Raw genomic sequence first — 18,377 nt, forward strand, 5'->3', positions numbered from 1 at the left:
TTGGCATCCCTTGGAACTAGAATCCGGATGATATTATTGATTCTCCTCTTTTAGCTTTTCTTGATTCTTGAACACAGCTTCTTTTGGTGCTTTTCACCTTTTGAGCCTAGCCGTGACTCTAAGCGTTTTGTTTTCTCGTATTACCACTGGATACATAAACGCCACAGGCACTTAACTGGGGGAACCCTTTGGATTCGACTTTAGCTTTGCTTAAAGTCCCAGACAGTGGTGCCCAGAGTTCTTAAGCGTACTCTTTTTGCTTTGGATCACGACTTTAACTACTCAGTCTCAAGCTTTTTACTTGACACCTTCACACCACAAGCATTTAGTTAGGGATAGCAACTCATTTGAAATTTTTAGGCCAATTTTGACCCTCCTAACCATTGATGCTCAAAGCCTTGGACCATTTCTCTTTTGCTTTTTCTTTTCTTTTTTTTCTTTTTATTTTTCTTTCTTTTTTATATATTTTTTGCTGTTTTTTCTTACTTCAAGAATCAATATAATTGATTTTTCAGAGCACCAATAATACTTTTCTAAATTCATCATTCTTTCAAAAGCCAACATACTCAACTCCAATATCAAATATGCACAATTAATTCATACATTTAGAAAGTAAATGCAAGGCCACCACATCAAAACAATTGGACTAACTCATGATATACTCGAAACTTATGCATTCTCACTATTCTTTTTCAAATAATTTTTTCTTTTAAGCATGGTGAGGGATACATAGGAAATGACAAAAGACTAAACATGATCATGCACCAGAAATAGAAAACAGACAGTAAAATAAAGTACAATGGGAAACAGAAATTAGAAAATATAGAGGGATAATGGGACTCAACAACCTCAGTGACGGTGGCTGCTACTCCCTCTGGAGAATCCAATGGAGCGTTTGATCTCCTCTATGTCTCGCCCCTGTTTCTACTGCTCCTCCCTTATGATCCTCTGAACTTCTCTAATCTCATGGAGGATAGTGGCGTGATCTTGATGTTCTATGCTTAACTGCTCCAAATTTGAGCTTAACTCCCCTATTAAGGTATTCAGGTGATCCCAATAGTCTCGGGGAGGCAAATACATCCCTTGAGCCATCTCAGAGATTTCTAATAGAGGTGGCTGTACAGGCTCTTGTTGTGGTGTGTGTGTAGGCTCTCTAACATGCTCCATCCTTCTTTTCGTGATGGGCTTGTCTTCTTCAATGGGGACGTCTCCTTCTATGCAAATTCCAACTGAATTACATAGGTGACCTATGAGGTGAGCGAATGCTAGCCTTGCTTAGGTGGAGGCTTTGTCAGCTACCTTGTACAATTCTTGAGGTATCACCTCATGTACCTCCACCTCGTTCCCAAGCATAATGCAATGAATCATTATTGCTCGGTCTCTGGTAACCTCAGATCTGTTACTTTGGGGATGATGGAACGTTGGATAAATTCCAACCATCCTCTTGCCACAGGTGATAAATTACTATTTTATGGTTTATCTTGTGCTCAATTGAGTGGTTTTTATCAACTCTTTACCCACTTATTCATACCATTTGCATGGTTTTACATTTGCCTTCCTAATTATGTGCTTTAATTGAAAACATGCTTCTTTGGCCTTAAGTTCCCTATGTTTAATCCTCTCTTATTACCATTAGATGCCTTGATATGTGTGTTAAGTGATTTCAGAGATTACAGGACAGGAATGGCTCAGAGGATAGAAAGGAAGCATGCAAAAGTGGAAGGAATACAAGAAGTTGGAGAAATTGCTAAGCTGTCCAGCCAGACTTCTTCGCACTCAAACGGCTATAACTTTAGCTACAAAGGTCCAAACGATGCGGTTCCAGTTGCGTTGGAAAGCTAACATCGGGGGCTTCGATTTGATATATAATATGCCATAGTTGCCCTGACGCTAGGCGACGCGAATGCGTGTCCCACGCGGATGCGTCGCAGTGACGAAAGTCAGCGTGGCAGATTTCTTCTCCAGCGATTTCTGGGCTATTTTCGACCCAGTTTTCGGCCCAGAAAACACAGATTAGTGGCTATAAAGTGGGGGAATGCATCCATTCATAATCATGCTTTTCATAATTCACTTTTCATAATTTAGATGTAGTTTTTAGAGAGAGAGGTTCTTTCCTCTCTCTTAGGTTTTAGGATTAGGATTCCTCTTAAAGGATTTAGGATTCAACTCTTCATCAGGTTCAATATTTCTTTTACTTTATATTTATCTCTTATTTTCAGATACTTTAATGCTTGTATTAGTTATGTTGCCTAATTGGCTTATGAACTTTTCCATGTTAAGATTTGAATATTTTATTTAATATAATTGAGGTATTTCAGATTTATCACTTCTTCTATTGTTTGTTATTAATTAATGTTCTAAGTTGGATCCTAACTTGATTTTAGAGTTGATTAATATTCGGAGACCCTTGAGTTGAATTACTCAAGAGTTAAATTGTAATTGGGTTTATCGTTGGCTGGCTCTCTAGTCACTAACACTAATCCTTCCCAAGGGAGAGGATTAGAACTTGTGAATAGAAGTAGACTTCCAACTTACTTGACTTTCTTTTACTTTACTTGGTAAAGGATAACTAAGTAGAAGCAACCTTCAATTATCAATTGATCTTGAGAAAAATCCAACAAGGATAGAACTTCCGATTAATCTTCTCCGGGTCAAGGTTTTTAATTTAATTACAATAAAATTTCTTATTTATTTTTATTGCTTTAATTTATAAATATACCTGTGCCCATTGCCCAAACTCCAAAACCCCAATTTACAAACTCATTACCAATAATAAGAACATACTTCCCTACAGTTTCTTGAGAAGATGACCCGAGGTTAAATACTTCGGTTATCAATTTATTTAGGGGTTTGTTACTTGTGACAACCAAAACATTTGTAAGAAAGGTTGATTGCTTGGTTTAGAAACTATACTTGCAACGAGGATTTATTCTGAATTCTAAACCATCAATCTTCAGTTCTTCAAAATGGCACCGTTGCCGGGGAATTGCAAACGTGTGCCTTATTATTGGTTATTGTAAATATTTACTTTTTGCTTGTTTATTTTTTTTATTAAAAAAAATTCAGATTTTTATTTTAAAATTTTTATCCTATCTTATCTTATTTCAAAAATCAAATTTCAAAATTTAAAATTCAAATTCAAAATTTAATTTTCAAATTCAAAAATTTAAATTTCAAATAACCTTTTAATTTAAAATTATTTTTATTTTTATTTTTAATTTTTATTTGCTATTATAAACTCTCACCCCTTTGGCTATGAGTCTGGTTACAATTATATTGCAGGAAGAGGAAATTACAATGAGAACAGGCATCAAGGTTGGAACAATCAAAGATGGGAAGAGCCACAAGGATTTGATCAACCCTCATTGCAACAACCACCTCCAATGGACTATCAACAACCACCACCATATGCCTATAAACCCTCTCCTCAACATGACTTTGGACCACCATACTCACAAGCCCCTTTTCACCATTCACCTCCATATGACCCTAACCCGTATCCACCATACCAACCACCTTATGAGCCAAATGAACCCTCCTATCCACCCCAAACCTCCATGGAGAAAGCACTTACTGATCTAAACTCTACTATACAAGCTCTCGTCGCCCAAATCGGACCACCAAATACCTTCAACAATCAACCCTCAAGCTCTAGTGCACTTCCTTCTCAACCACAGAATGATCTCTCCATCCCATTACCACCATCCATGGAAGAGCACCCACATCCATCAATCCAAGAGCAACATGATCCCAATGATGCTATTGACATGGAACAAGAGAGAAGGGATCATCTTCGCGAATCCATCACTACAAGAAAAATACCCATTCAGCCACACTTTTTTAAGCTACATTTGAAAAGCGTAGCCTATTCATAGAATAGGCTACGCTTTTCTCCGTGTTGCCTTTTTATAAGAGAAAAGTATACACAAATGCGGCATCATTTAAAAAGCGTAGCCTTAGGTATTATAGAAATCACTTATAAAGCGTAACCGTAGGTTGATATCTATAGCTTCACTTTTCGTATCAAAGGAGACGCTTTTAAAGGGTAGCCTATTTTTTAAGTTTTGGGTGCACTTAAAAAGCGATGCCTAATGTATCTAGAGTAAAAAATTTGACACTTAGTGAAATTTTTTCCTCTTTCCTGAAAGCAAACTCATCACACTTAGTAAAATTTTTGTGATTCAATTCCCTCCAAATGTCACTCAATCACCTTCGTCCTCTTTCGTAAACCCTCAGTCTCACTTTTTCCTGAAAGCTCACTCATCACCTTTATCACCTTCATGACGAAGTAGAAGCCCTCGCCATCGTTGCCCTACAAGAAGAAACCCTGTAACTCTCGCCATTGACCGTCGTCGCCTCCCACTCCCCACTCACCCCCCACTCCCCACTACTGACCGACACTCCTCTTCGCCATCGCTTGCACTGATCGTCGTTGTGCCACCCTCACCATCGTCGCTGAGCCACTCTCACCATCGTCGCTGCGCCGCTCTCGCCATCGTCATCTCCGTGCTTCTCATCTTCGCTGTGCTCACATCATTGAATAGGTATGTATTGATTTCTATTTGCTTCTGAAATTGATCAGAGGCTTAGGGTTCCTATTTTAGGGGTTTTAATTTGGGGGTTTTAATCTGTGAAATATGGGTTTGTGAACTGTAATTTGATAACATGCATGCTATTGTTGATGAAGATTTGTGGTATTTTAGGGTTTGTTTCTGAGACTGAATCCAAATGCAGCGTTAATAAGTTTTTGTTTCTGTGATTTCTCAATGAATAAGTTGGCTTCTCCTTCTCTGTTTTTAGCTTCCGTTTCTGTTTTCTCAATGAATAAATTGGCAGCAACTCACCAATGAATTGTATCATATTGCTTTCCTGGTGGGTGTCGACTCTGAACAAAATTTTCAAGTTTAAATGTAACAATAGCAAATAGATCACTTTGCTCTGCAGACGACATATCTTTCAAAATTCGTTTTGCATCTTCATTTGATGAAACAGTAGCACTGTTCTCTGAATTATCTGCATGGTCCTTGTCCTTTGAATTATCTGCATGATCCTTGTCCTCAAGTTTGGAAGGCTTTGCACGCTTATTTCCAGTAGATTTCAATCTAACAGCTTTTCTCAGATTCTAATATGCATGACAATCATTTTAGATGCATGACAATCATTAGTATTAGGGTAGTTGTTTTGGATTATTTATGTTAAACTATTTTGACATATATTATGTATTAAATATAAATACTTAACTCAACAGTAATGTGGAATTTTCTTATTAGGCACATATAGTGGAAATGTGGAACATTATTGTTAGAAAATATATATGGACAAACATAAAGTTTTTTGTTGCTAACTAAGCAATAAGAATGGTTTTTGTTTTGCCCTAATACAAATGAGCTTGGTGCTTGTAATGGATTAGTTATACTTTGGGTTTTGTAAAAAGGATTAGGATGAAGTATTGAAGTTACCTCCTTCTCTCTTTATATGTGACTATATGTTAATCAATTATTGTCAGGATTTTGAGGAGTGCTTTTATTTATTCTTTTTGCTTGTTTTGGCTAAAGTCTTTCTGACTCAAGAGCTGTAATCTTGTAGAACTTGATAGGAAGGAATTTGATTCAAGAGCTGTAATCTTGCATGTTTCTAAATTCTAAGTGGTCGGTTCAGTCCCCTATTGCAGCTCTTTTCCATTTCTTGAAGATAAGTATTGTTCATAAGTATAGCAATGGTCGTACTAATCAGGTGAGTTGCAGAAGGATCTAAATGTGGGTGTAGATGGTGAACTAGTGAACTAGTGAAGTCAAAGTTTATCAAGTGATTGCCCTAATATTGAATATTGAATGGCAGGGTCAACAAGATTTCACGTTCAGAAATCAGAGGAGGAATGGAGGGCCATTCTCTGTCTGTCTCTGTCTGTCTCCCTCATGAATTCACAGACAGTAGAGAGAGGGCAAGGAACAGAGGAATAGCCAAAGCACCAGGGAGCAAAAACAGGAGTGTTCTTCAAGTTTTTGGCTCTTCATCAACCATAGCACCAAGAGAAAGAGAATGATGGCCAAGGAGGGAGCTGACTGAAGCTTAAGAGGGAGCTGCGTTCCACTCACCCAACTGTTCTTCGAGTTTCTTTGCTAGGTGAGGACAGCGACTTCATCTTCTTTCTTTTCTCCTCTAATTCAAAATTCTGATAATTCTCTTGCTCCATTTTTTTCAGTTTATTCAATTTCTGTTAACACAACTACCACCACAAGCAAAGAGAGGTGAGTGATTTTCTCTCCTCTATGTTTAATTTGGTCGAATGGCCTTATGAAATGTAACCAAAATTCTGGTTCTTGGAACGGTTAAGGTTTGGGCTCAAGAGAAAAACAGGGACAAGTCTTGTGTATTTGATCAACAAAGAGGTAAGGGTTAGAATAGTTAGATATTGATTTTAGTTGTATTTGGTGATTAAATGGCAGAAACCTTTCCATTGAGTATGCTTATTGACTAGTCAGCTGCTTGATTCTTGGATCTGTATGTGAATGATTGTTGCTTTCTTAATCAGCACAGTTTACTTTGTAGTGGTAAATGGTAATGTTCTAATAAACAAAAATGAAGTACTAATGGGGACTATTATTCATTTGTCTAGAGTAGTTTACTGATTTCATGTTAATTATTTTTGTTTCATGTGGATTATATATGCTGCAGTATTTTTGTGGCTCATTGCAATTTGTCAACTATTGTAATAACCAATTAGATTGGAAGATGGCGCATCATTAGAATTCCTAGGTTTAAATAAAGGAAGGCATTCAGTTACACAATGAGAAATTACATACTAAATGTGGTGTCCCTTGATGATCCATTTTAGTCGTTTCAGGATACTTTCTTGAGCTAATTCATTCTAAATGTGGTGGTTAGAGTAGTCTTTTTAACATGGTATTTTTAAATTCAATATTCTAACTTAAAAAAACTGCTCTGCTTCATTAGTGCTTTTGATCACTCTTGCTGGTTTTATTAGTGAATTTAGTTTATTATGCATATTATTTTTTATTATAAGGCATATTATTAGTGCTTTTGATTACTCTTGCTTATTTAATTTTTATTAGTGCTTCTGATCACTTTTGATTCCGAAGGATATGTGTGTGTGTGTGTGTGGCTTTTGATTTTAGGCAAGGTTGGAGTTCCCCGGCAATTGTTTGTAACAAAAAATCCATCTACTATCCCTTATGAAATCACTAAGGCTGGGATGAAGTTACCATTAGGTACCTATCTTTATTTTCTCATTGAGGTCTGTACTTTCTTTTGATTAGGGTGATGATTATTTAGAACGTGATATGTTTTATTAACTGAGATATATGTAGCATTTCAGAAACAAGCCAATCAACCAGGGTAAACAGAATCTATACATAGACATTTTTTTATTGCTGTTATGCTCCCATATAATTCTCATATAGTTTTTTTTATTATGGTTATGAAATCTGGGTTCTGATTTTCTGGTCTTCTGAAGGATATGTGTGTGTGTGTGGCTTTTTTCCATTTTTTCTGAATTACTTAAAATGCACAAGTGTTAGCTTGGATCTGTCTTTTGGTTGGTCATCCTAATAAATGGGGTTGCGTGGTGGTTTAGTATTGAGGGTTGTTCTACCTGCTCTGTTTAACTGTTTTGAGGGTATGGTTTATAATATTAGGAGTATGTACGGTCTATTCCAAAGAAATTTCCTTATTATGATTTTGCCCATGAAATTTTCTAACTCCAGTTTCTTTTCACTGGTTTAGGTGGATACCTTTTTGGATTATGATAATTTATCAAAGGGAATTGTCTTTACTACAGATCGGCCATATCAACCAGGTGAGCAGGTAAACATAGATTGAAAGATTAGAATTTGTTATCTAGGATAAAGTTAGCACAAAGCAAACAAGTTCCAAACAAGTTCCATTTTTGAACTGTGGAACACTAATGAAAAATAACTAAATGTACTACCATTTTTTTAAGTAAATTCGTTATTTTTTAGAATTTTATTTATTTACTGATATAGCTTCTGTTTTCATAATGGCCATAAGCCCATAACCTTTCGTTTCTTACTCTCTCTTGATGACTTTATATTATCTGATATGCCTTTAAGATATCATTCCGATGAATACTTTTAACTTTAATTGTTACCAACTTATTTTGTTCTATTTTTGGTCAGATCTCAATGTTTTCCAATACAGATTACTGGTTGGCCATTGGACTTAATGGCTTATGCTTATTTAGCTGTTAGTCCTCCAAGCATGATAGCGCGATCTGAAGAGGTATGAACTAAACTAACTTTTCTGATATTGTTGTTGTAGAACTCAACTAGTGATTCTTTTGACAGATGGCTGCAGCAGCATCAAATAAAAGTACCGCCAAGAAAGATTTGAGATATCCTGAAATAGAGGAGCAAGCATTGTGCGAATCCAGTATATCAAAATACAACAATAATTTGTAATCCTCTTTATATTCATTGATACATGGAAAGTAGTAGTTTAGACATGTTTCATTTTTTTTACTCTATTGTTGAGTGATTGTTCAATTGGATAGTTGGATCCATTGTTTTATGTACTAATATATTGTAACATTACAGTGCTTGTGAATCTTTAGAATGTATTTGCTGTCTTTTGCTAGAATATTTTTTAGTTTAATATAATTGTGTATTTATTTTTATTTTATAATATTTAATTTATTTAATTAAAAATACATAATTATATATATAATCATATTATTAAATATTATGTTGTACAAAAAATTATTAGAATTATATATATATATATAGAAAATAACAAAAAAACAATGAGGGACCTAAGGCTACACTTATATAGAGTAGCTATAGTATACAAAAAAAAAGAGGGACTTAAGGCTACGCTTATAAAAAGTAGCTATGGTATACAATATGACTACGCTTTACAAGTGATGCAGTAGTGTTAAAAAGCGTAGCCTATTCTAGAAAAATGAAAGTTAAAAAGCGTAGCCTTTGGTCCTGGATAGCAGCACTTGAAAAGCGTAGCCTATTCTCAAAAGTCAAAAGCGTAGCCCTTGGTGCAAAAAAGCGTAGCCTTTGAGAATAGGCAACGGCCGAATAGGAATCACTCCAAAAAGCGTAGCCGTAGCCCAAAAAGCGTACCCGTAGCCTAAGGCATCATTTTTTTCACTTTTGGCTACACTTTTCAAGTGTACCTGAATGGGTGTTTTTCTTGTAGTGCATACTTCATAAGGAGCTAGAGGAGGCCCTAAAGGTGACGGTAGTAAAGACCCTTGAAGATGAAAGAATAGTTGAAAGGAGTTGTCATGGAAAGAAAATCATCAAGGATGAGTATGATTTTATATTAAAACTACTGGACAAAGCAGTAATTATTAAAGAGGAAAAAGTGGTTGAAGACTTGAGGATGCTGAACCTCCATGGAAAAGTCAAGACATAGAGCCTCCTTCCAAAACGGTTGCATTTGATGTTGAGGAGGGTGTACAACCTCCAAGGCATACCCTAGTTGAAGACTTGGAAGAGGTTGATCAAGAGATGGAGATTCAAGAAAAAGAGGCACAACCTCTCATGCCCTTGGTAAGAAATGAAGAAGAGATTGAATTGGAAGAAAGCTACCAAGAGGAAGAGGTTGAAATTGAAGAAGCTTACAAGGAGGTGGAAGTTGTCAAGAAAGAACATAAGGGAGAGGAGCTTGATATCACTTTGCCAAAGCTGCTGGAGACCTCTCCACCTAAGTTGCCATCATCCTTCACAACATTCAAGTGGGTAAAATTCATATCCCTTAGCTTTCTAATTCTACTTGAATATGGGCTACTAGAGACGGATGGTCAACTTAGAGCTCTTTGTGACATTAAGAGTAAGAGGAAGATGGTCAGTGGTAAGAATTGTCCTGCTAGGTTCATTATGGTTGGAAGCTTTAAGTTTAAACGCAAAGGTTGGTGTAGAGCTCAACTGAATGGGTCTGGGAAGTTGTTTGGCCGCTTTAGTGAGAATTCAGATTGCTTACCACCCGGTTGGAATCATAATGATCAACAAAAAGACGGGTGCAAAAGCAAGATTTGGGACCTCGGAATTCATTCTGGCAATCAACACTCTTGGGGCCTTGTCACTTGCTTTAACTTACTTGAAGGCTTTCTGCACCTAGTTTGGGATCCCGGAGGCTGTTGGCATTCCAAACACTGGTGGAGATTCCTGGATGAATTCAAGCACAAGCCACCATAACAGGAAGCTCATCAAAGGTCCAACTTAAGGACTTTAACTAAAAGTGCTAGGTGGGAGACAACTCATCATGGTATGATCGTTCCTTTTTCATTTTTATTTAGTTTTATTTGTTTTCGAGTCTTATTTTATTTTATTGTATTGAACCTGGAGTTTTGCATAACATTCATATTAGCATTGCATTCTGCATACTGCATTATTATTAAAAAAAAAAATACGCACGCGACGCGGCAGCGTCACTGACGCGTCTACGTCACCAGTGCGTTTGGAAGAAAAGAAAAGTGAACAGAGAGTCACGCGAGAGCGTGGCTGGAGGTGTGCCTGTGGCACAAATTGACCCATGCGACCGCGTCGCTGACGCGTCCGCGTCATGTGGGAACATTGGCCTCCCACGTGACCGCGTCACCCACGCGGCCGCGTGACCTGAAAATCGACGTAAAAAGGGTGCATAGCCGAAAGTTATGCTAGAGTGGTGCTGGACTAGCACTAGACGCACGGCCCTTACCACGCGAACGCGTCCGCGTCATATCCCAATATTGGCCCCCATGCGATCGCGTCGACCACGCGATCGCGTCACCCAAAATTTGGCAACATAAGATTTTGAACAGAGAGTTGTGCGAGCGCGAGGCTGCCCTCGTGCCAATAGCATAAAACGTGTCACGCGACCGCGTCAATCCGAATAAGCGCAATTCGCGTGAACGCGTCACCCACGCGTCCGCGTCGCTTGCGCCGCACAGCTTACCCTAAAATGCCAAAATATCTTATCTTTCTTTTCCCTAAATCCTATTTTCTCTTTTCCTTCCTTATTTCTTCCTTACTTCTTCTTCCCTTCTTTCCCTTCTTATTCTTCTTATTTTTCTTTTTATTTTATTTTAATTTATTTACTTTCATTCATTGCATTATTTTCATTGGTGTTAGAAATTTATTTGGATCATTATTTTCTATATTTTTGTGGATTATTAAAGGAATTGTTTGACAATTATATATTACTTTTTAAAGGGTTGCTTGCATGTTCAATTTAATACTTTCAATAGCTTATTTACCATGCTTGCTATGTGTTTGTGAAAAAGCCCATATGGCATTATGCACTATTTTTAGATTTCTTTTATTCTACTATTCTAAATGCTTGCTTTTCACAAAACCCTTTTTATATTTTATTGATTAAATATAATTGATATTACAAACATGTTGTTAGTTTGAAAGACTTGGTAATCTAACTTGGACATTGAATGCTTGATTTATGCTACTCATGCCTTTGCCAGCACGCCAATAAACATCTTGCATTTAATTGTCATTACATGCACTTGCTATACTTCCATTGATGAACTTTTCACATGTAGTCATGACCATGTGTTAACGTCATTTTTCTTTATTGTACATTGATTACCACCTTTCCCGCTCTCTTCCTTGCTCTAACCCTTAGCTTTAAAAGTTACTTTCTTTTTTCCTTTTCAGGATGGCCACCAAGAAGGGTAAAGAGAAAGCTACTCCCAAACCACCGGCAAGGAAAGGAACAAAAAGAGCCCCAGCTGAGGAACCACAACCCCCATCCACTTGCACATCTTAGTATGCACCGAGGACGGTGCAATCTTTAAGTGTGGGGAGGTCGATACCGATCTCCATGGGTTAGTATTTTCTTCTCAACACCAATATTTTATTTAAGTACATTTTTACATTTGCATGTTTCACTGCATGATTATTTGATTTTATGCATTTTAGCCACTGCTTGGTTAAAATAATAAGTTTCTTTTTAAGATCCTATTTTTGAAAAATTTCACTAATTTAAAATCAAAATTTTTTGTGTAAAACTTGTTTGAAGTTGTATTTAGAACATGGTTTTTGAGTCAAAGAACACACAACCCGTGAGATTTTGAGCTTATTTACATGGTTACATTATTTAACTATAAATTTTTATTCTTGTGTGTTTTCTTCTCTATAATTGCAATCTTTGCTTTGTTCCATTCTATATGTCCATTATTTAGTGTATTTACATGCTTGCATATGATTGAGGCAATTATTTGTTATTAGCTCACCTATCCCAGATAAGCCTACCTTTTACATCACCCTTGTTAGCCACTTTGAACTTTTTAACCCCCTTCTATTTCATAACCACATTACTAACCTTAAGTAGAAAAACAAAATAAAAATCCCAAGTTAAATCCTTGGTTAGCTTAAGATAGATATTGTGTACAATTTAAGTGTGGAAAATTTTATGGGAACATGGGATGATATGAAAAAATAGGGAATTAAATTGAATAAGTTATTTGAAAATTTGGGAAGCATGTTCATGTGAAATCAAAATAATTAAATTATCATGAGCATTGAAAAAAAAAATTAAGTAATTAAATAAGGGGATACAAAAAAAAAGAAAAAAAAAAGAAAGAAAAATATTATTACCCCAAATGCAAAATAAAAAGAATCAATGCACATGGGACAAAATTCAAAAATAAGTTTGATACATGAGCATGTAATACAAAAGTGGGAAAAATTTGGGTAGCTAGGTAAAGTATTTTTAAATTATATAAAGTATGTATATGTTAGGTGAGATCTTAGACTAATCAAGGATTCAATTTACAGCTCACTTAGCCATATATATATATACCCTTAACCTTACCTTAGCCCCATTACAACCTTGAAAAGACCTCATGATGTTTGCATTGGTACATTAAACTTTTGTTGATTGATTAGATGAAGAACAAAGTCTAGAAAGCATGACTAGAGAAGAATAGATTGATTAACCCTAGACACTTGAGAGATTAGAGTGATATACACTACCAGTAAGGGTTCAATGCTTGATTCTATGTTCCCTGCTTTCATGAGCTATCTTCTTACAAGTTTACTTGTCTTTTATTGTATAATTTGAATTAGTGAAATTTGAATTATTTTTGTCTTGGAGAACTTATTTACTTTTAACCAAGTAGGTAGAAACATTTTGCGTGTAGTTGCATTCATCTAGATAGGTTGTATTTCATACATTCTATCATTCCTCTTCACTCCTTTATAGCTTCTCTTGAGCTTAGCATGAGGACATGCTAATGTTTAAGTGTGGGGAGGTTGATAAACCACTATTTTATGGTTTATCTTATGCTCAATTGAGTGGTTTTTATCAACTCTTTACCCACTTATTCATACTATTTGCATGGTTTTACATTTGCCTTCCTAATTATGTGCGTTGATTGAAAACATGCTTCTTTGGCCTTAAGTTCCCTATGTTTAATCCTCTCTTATTACCATTAGATGCCTTGATATGTGTGTTAAGTGATTTCAGAGATTATAGGGCAGGAATGGCTCAGAGGATAGAAAGGAAGCATGCAAAAGTGGAAGGAATACAAGAAGTTGGAGAAATTGCTAAGCTGTCCAGCCTGACTTCTTCGCACTCAAACGGCTATAACTTTATCTACAAAGGTTCAAACGACGCGGTTCCAGTTGCGTTGGAAAGCTAACGTCCGGAGCTTCGATTTGATGTATAATATACTATAGTTACTCTGACGCTAGGTGACGCGAACGCGTGCCCCACGCGGACGCGTCGCAGTGACGAAAATCAGCGTGGCAGATTTCTTCTCCAGCGATTTCTGGGCTGTTTTTGACCCAGTTTTTGCCCAGAAAACACAGATTAGAGGCTATAAAGTGGGGGAATACATCCATTCATAATCATGCTTTTCATAATTTACTTTTCATAATTTAGATGTAGTTTTTAGAGAGAGAGGTTCTCTCCTCTCTCTTAGGTTTTAGGATTAGGATTCCTCTTAAAGGATTTAGGATTCAACTCTTCATCAGGTTCAATATTTCTTTTACTTTATATTTATCTCTTATTTTCAGATACTTTAATACTTGTATTAGTTATGTTGCCTAATTGGCTTATGAACTTTTCCATGTTAAGATTTGAATATTTTATTTAATATAATTGAGGTATTTCAGATTTATCACTTCTTCTATTGTTTGTTATTAATTAATGTTCTAAGTTGGATCCTAACTTGATTTTAGAGTTGATTAATATTTGGAGACCCTTGAGTTGAATTACTCAAGAGTTAAATTGTAATTGGGTTTATCGTTGGCTGGCTCTTTAGTCACTAACACTAATCCTTCCCAAGGGAGAGGATTAGAACTTGTGAAAAGAAGTAGACTTCCAACTTACTTGACTTTCTTTTACTTTACTTGGTAAAGGATAACTAAGTAGAAGCAACCTTCAATTATCAATTGATCTTGAGAAAAATCCAACAAGGATAGAACTTCTGATTAATCTTCTCCGGGTCAAGGTTTTTAATTTAATTACAATAAAATTTCTTATTTATTTTATTGCTTTAATTTAAAAATATACCTGTTCCCATTGCCCAAACTCCAAAACCCCAATTTACAAACTCATAACCAATAATAAGAACATACTTCCATGCAGTTCCTTGAGAAGACGACCCGAGGTTAAATACTTCGGTTATCAATTTATTTAGGGGTTTGTTACTTGTGACAACCAAAATGTTTGTAAGAAAGGTTGATTTCTTAGTTTAGAAACTATACTTGCAACGAGGATTTATTCTGAATTCTAAACCGTCAATCTTCAGTTCTTCAATAGGCTTTAGGTCAAGCCTCCTCAATTGGTAGGGCTTGCTTTGTGCATCAAGACTCAACTGGGCTCCCTCCACACAGATGTCTATGAGCACTTGCTCCAACCTTTGGTCGGAGTTAACTCTTCTAGTGTAAGAGTTTGGGTCTCCTTTCATCTGAGGTAGTTAGAGTGCCAACCTTACACTTTCCAGGATGAAATCCAAGAGTTGCTCTCTCACCATGGTACGCCAGTTCTTGGGCTGTGGGTTCACACTAGTGTCATGATTTTTGGTGACTCAAGTGTTGGCGTAAAATTCTTGCACCATTAAAATCTCAACCTCCGGGATAGGATCGGTTAGAACTTTCCAATCTCTTCTCCGAATTTCTTATTGGATCTCTGGGTACTCATCCTTTTTTAGGCTAAAGGGGACCTCAGGGATCACCCTTTTGTGCTTCACCACATCATAGAAGTGGTTTTGATGAGCCTTTGTGAGGAATCTCTCCGTTTCCTAAGGTTCAGAAGCGGAAGTAGTTGCTTTTCCTTTCCTTTTACTAGAGGATTCTCTGACTTTTGGTGCCATAAGTGTGAATGAAAAGCAAAAAAAGTAAAGCTTTTCTAACACCAAACTTAAGAGCTTTGCTCATCCTCGAGCAAAGTAACAAAAGCAGAGGAGAATAGTAGAAGAAGAAAGAAATAGATAGAGAAGGGAGAGTGATGAGGCTTTGGCCTTGTGTGGGGAAATGGGGAAGAAGGGTTGTGTGTAGAGTGTAAAGTGTGAGAAAGATGAGAGTGTTGGGTTTGTATGTGTATGAAGGGTTGATTGATGGGGTATTTATAGAGGTGGGAGGGTTAGGGTTTGGCTACGTGGGGGAAGAATAGGTGAGAAAGGTTTAAATTTGAAGTGGGTGGGATTGGTGAAATTTATGATAGGTTTTGGGAAGAGTGTGTATTGGAAAAAGGAAAAGTAGGATGTGGGTTTCAAGGTTTAGAAAGAGTAAGAGAGAGAGTGTAGGGTAGGTGGGGTAAGTGGGGTTGTGTAGATTCTGTGGGACCCACTGGCTGAGAGGGCTTCCAAACTCGAGCTCTCCTGCCCCTGCCTGGCATTCAATGCCAGGAATAGGCATTGAATGCCCACAGGGGATCAAAATAGTAGCCCTTGGTTGCTCCTTCAAGGGCGTTGAACGCCCAAACTGCTCCTTTTCTGGCATTCAACGCCAATGCTTGCTCCCTCAAGGGCGTTGAACGTCCAGAATGCTCCCATTCTGGCATTCAACGCTAGTTCCTTGCTCCTCTATGGGCGTTGAACGCCCATGTTGTTCCCTTACCGGTGTTTAACGCCAGTGCATGCTCCATAGGGGGTGTTGAACGCCCATCCTCTTCCTTGTCTGGCGTTTAACGCCAGCAAGGGGCTCTTTCCAGGGTGTTTTGTTTCCATCTCTAAATATTTCTGTCTCTATTCTAAGTACTGCACATGATCACAAACTTTAAAAAGCAAAGAAAAACTATGAAAATAAGCTAGTATGAAATTAAAATGAGATAATTAAAAAGAAATAAAAACAATAGTACTCTACTCATGGTTGGGTTGCCTCCCAACAAGCGCTTCTTTACCATCACTAGCTTGATAGACAGCTCCTTTACGGAGGTTAATAGGGGATTAGATCTTCACCCCTTATAGTGAACTTTCTTCCTGTGCTTTCATGGATGAGCTCCACATGCTCTAGGGACAGGATCCTGCTCACAGTGTATGGAATGACTGGGCTCTTAGTGAAGACAACTCTCATGCCAGGTGAGAGGCCTTCAATGGGGATTTTCTTATCCCTTTAGCCTTTAGGTACCTTCTTTTTAGTATCTTCTCTCCCAATGCCTAATGATGGTTGTCCAACACCAAACTTAGAGTTGGTGTCTGGAGACTCTGTATAGCTTTGCACTGAGAGAGAGGATTCAAACACTATGTGTTGCACAATGGTACCTCCTTTGTCAGAGGGAGAGTGAGGGTTGGGCATCTTGAACAAGATGTGATCTTCTCACAACTACAGAACTAGCTTTCCCTTTTCCACATCTATTAAGGCCTTAGCAGTAGCAAGGAAAAGCCTTCTAAGGATGATGGATTCGTCTCTGTCCTCCCCAGTGTCTATGATCACGAAATCAGCAGGGAGGTAAAGGTCCTCAACCTTCACCAGGACGTCATCCACCATGCCATATACCCTTTTTAGGGACTTGTCTACCATCTCCAGTGAGATCTTAGCAGATTGGACCTCTAGAATTCTCAGTCTCATTATTACCGAGAGAGGCATGAGGTTAATGCTTGAGCTAAGGTCGCATAATGCCTTCTCAAAGGTGATTGTCACTATAGTATAGGGAATTAGGAAGCTTCCGGGATCCGGTAGCTTCTGAAGCAGCTTCTTCTGAACCAAGGCACTGAGCTTCTTGGTCAGCACTGGAGGCTCATTCTCCAACGCCTCTGCATAAGAGGAACTAGCCTTCATCTTCATGAGGATTGCTAGAAAGCGAGCAATTTGCTCCTCCTTGGTCTCTTCTTCCTCATCTGAGGAGGAGTATTCTTCAGGCTCCTCTGCCTGTAGAGGGGCGTGCATAGGGACTTCCTCATGAGCCCCGATTTCCTTCAGTTCCTCAGTAGTATGTTCCTCCGTGGGTTTGGCTTTGGCTTCCACAATGAGGGCCTTACACTCTTCCCTTAGATTTACTTCTGTGTTGCTGGAAAGAGTGCTAAATGGAATCTCTGGGATCCTCTTACTCAGCTGACCAATCTGTACTTCCAAATTCCTGATGGAAGACCTAGTTTTTATTATGAAACTGCAAGTGATCTTAAGAGAGATTGGAGACTATGATGGCCAAGTCAGAGAGGCTCTGCTTGGGTGTCTCCATTTGTTGCTGAGAAGATTTGAATGGTCTATTGTTGAACCTATTCTGGTTCATTCCATTCTGGTTGTTGTTGAAGCCTTGTTAAGGCCTCTGCTGCTCTCTCCACCATAAGTTAGGGTGGCTTCTCCATCCCTGATTGTATGTATTCGAATAGGGAATGTTGTTGGAGGTTCTGGAGGAATTTTCCATGTAGTTCACCTCCTCCATTGTGGTCCAGGTATTGTCACCAGCGTCCAATTCATACGCTCTCTTTGGATAGTAAGCAGCTGGGCTCTATGCCCCCACTCAAGTGCTGAGAGATCATGTTGATCTGCTGGGACATGAACTTGTTCTGAGCCAAGATGGTGTCTAAGGTGTCCACCTCTAGGACTCCTCTCTTCTGAGATGCTCCATTGTTCACAGGATTCCTCTCAGAAGTTTACATATACTGGTTGTTGGCAACCATGTCTATGAGTTCCTGTGCCTCTTCAGGTGTCTTCTTCCAGTGGATTGATCCACCTGCAGAGTGGTCAAATGATATCTTAGATATCTCAGAGAGGCCATCATAGAAGATCTCTAGCATGGTCCATTTTGAGATCATGTCAAGAGGACATCTCCTAATCAGTTGCTTGTATCTTTCCCAAGGTTCTTAGAGGGATTCACCTTCTTTTTGTCTGAAGGTTTGAACTTCCACCCTAAGCTTGCTCAGCTTCTAAGACGGAAAGAATTTGGTCAAGAATCCATTGACTAACTTCTCCCATGAATCCAGGCTTTCCTTAGGCTGAGAATCC

At 37.9% G+C, this 18,377-nt stretch overlaps 2 long non-coding RNA genes and 1 pseudogene across 2 annotated transcripts; all 3 read left to right on the plus strand.

Annotated features, from left to right (window-relative positions):
* Nucleotides 1–18,377, plus strand: part of LOC140176683 (peptidyl-prolyl cis-trans isomerase CYP57-like) — a 33,049-nt pseudogene that overhangs the window by 2,471 nt on the left and 12,201 nt on the right.
* On the plus strand, nt 5,612–6,513 carry LOC112729206 (uncharacterized). The gene is made up of 3 exons (XR_003166405.3): nt 5,612–6,123; nt 6,203–6,248; nt 6,335–6,513. It is a non-coding gene; the product is annotated as an uncharacterized lncRNA (long non-coding RNA).
* LOC140177305 (uncharacterized) lies at nt 8,147–8,618 on the plus strand. Its single transcript, XR_011869128.1, has 2 exons — nt 8,147–8,259; nt 8,325–8,618. It is a non-coding gene; the product is annotated as an uncharacterized lncRNA (long non-coding RNA).

The sequence above is a fragment of the Arachis hypogaea genome, chromosome 12, assembly GCF_003086295.3.
Source record: "Arachis hypogaea cultivar Tifrunner chromosome 12, arahy.Tifrunner.gnm2.J5K5, whole genome shotgun sequence".
Lineage (NCBI taxonomy): Eukaryota > Viridiplantae > Streptophyta > Magnoliopsida > Fabales > Fabaceae > Arachis > Arachis hypogaea.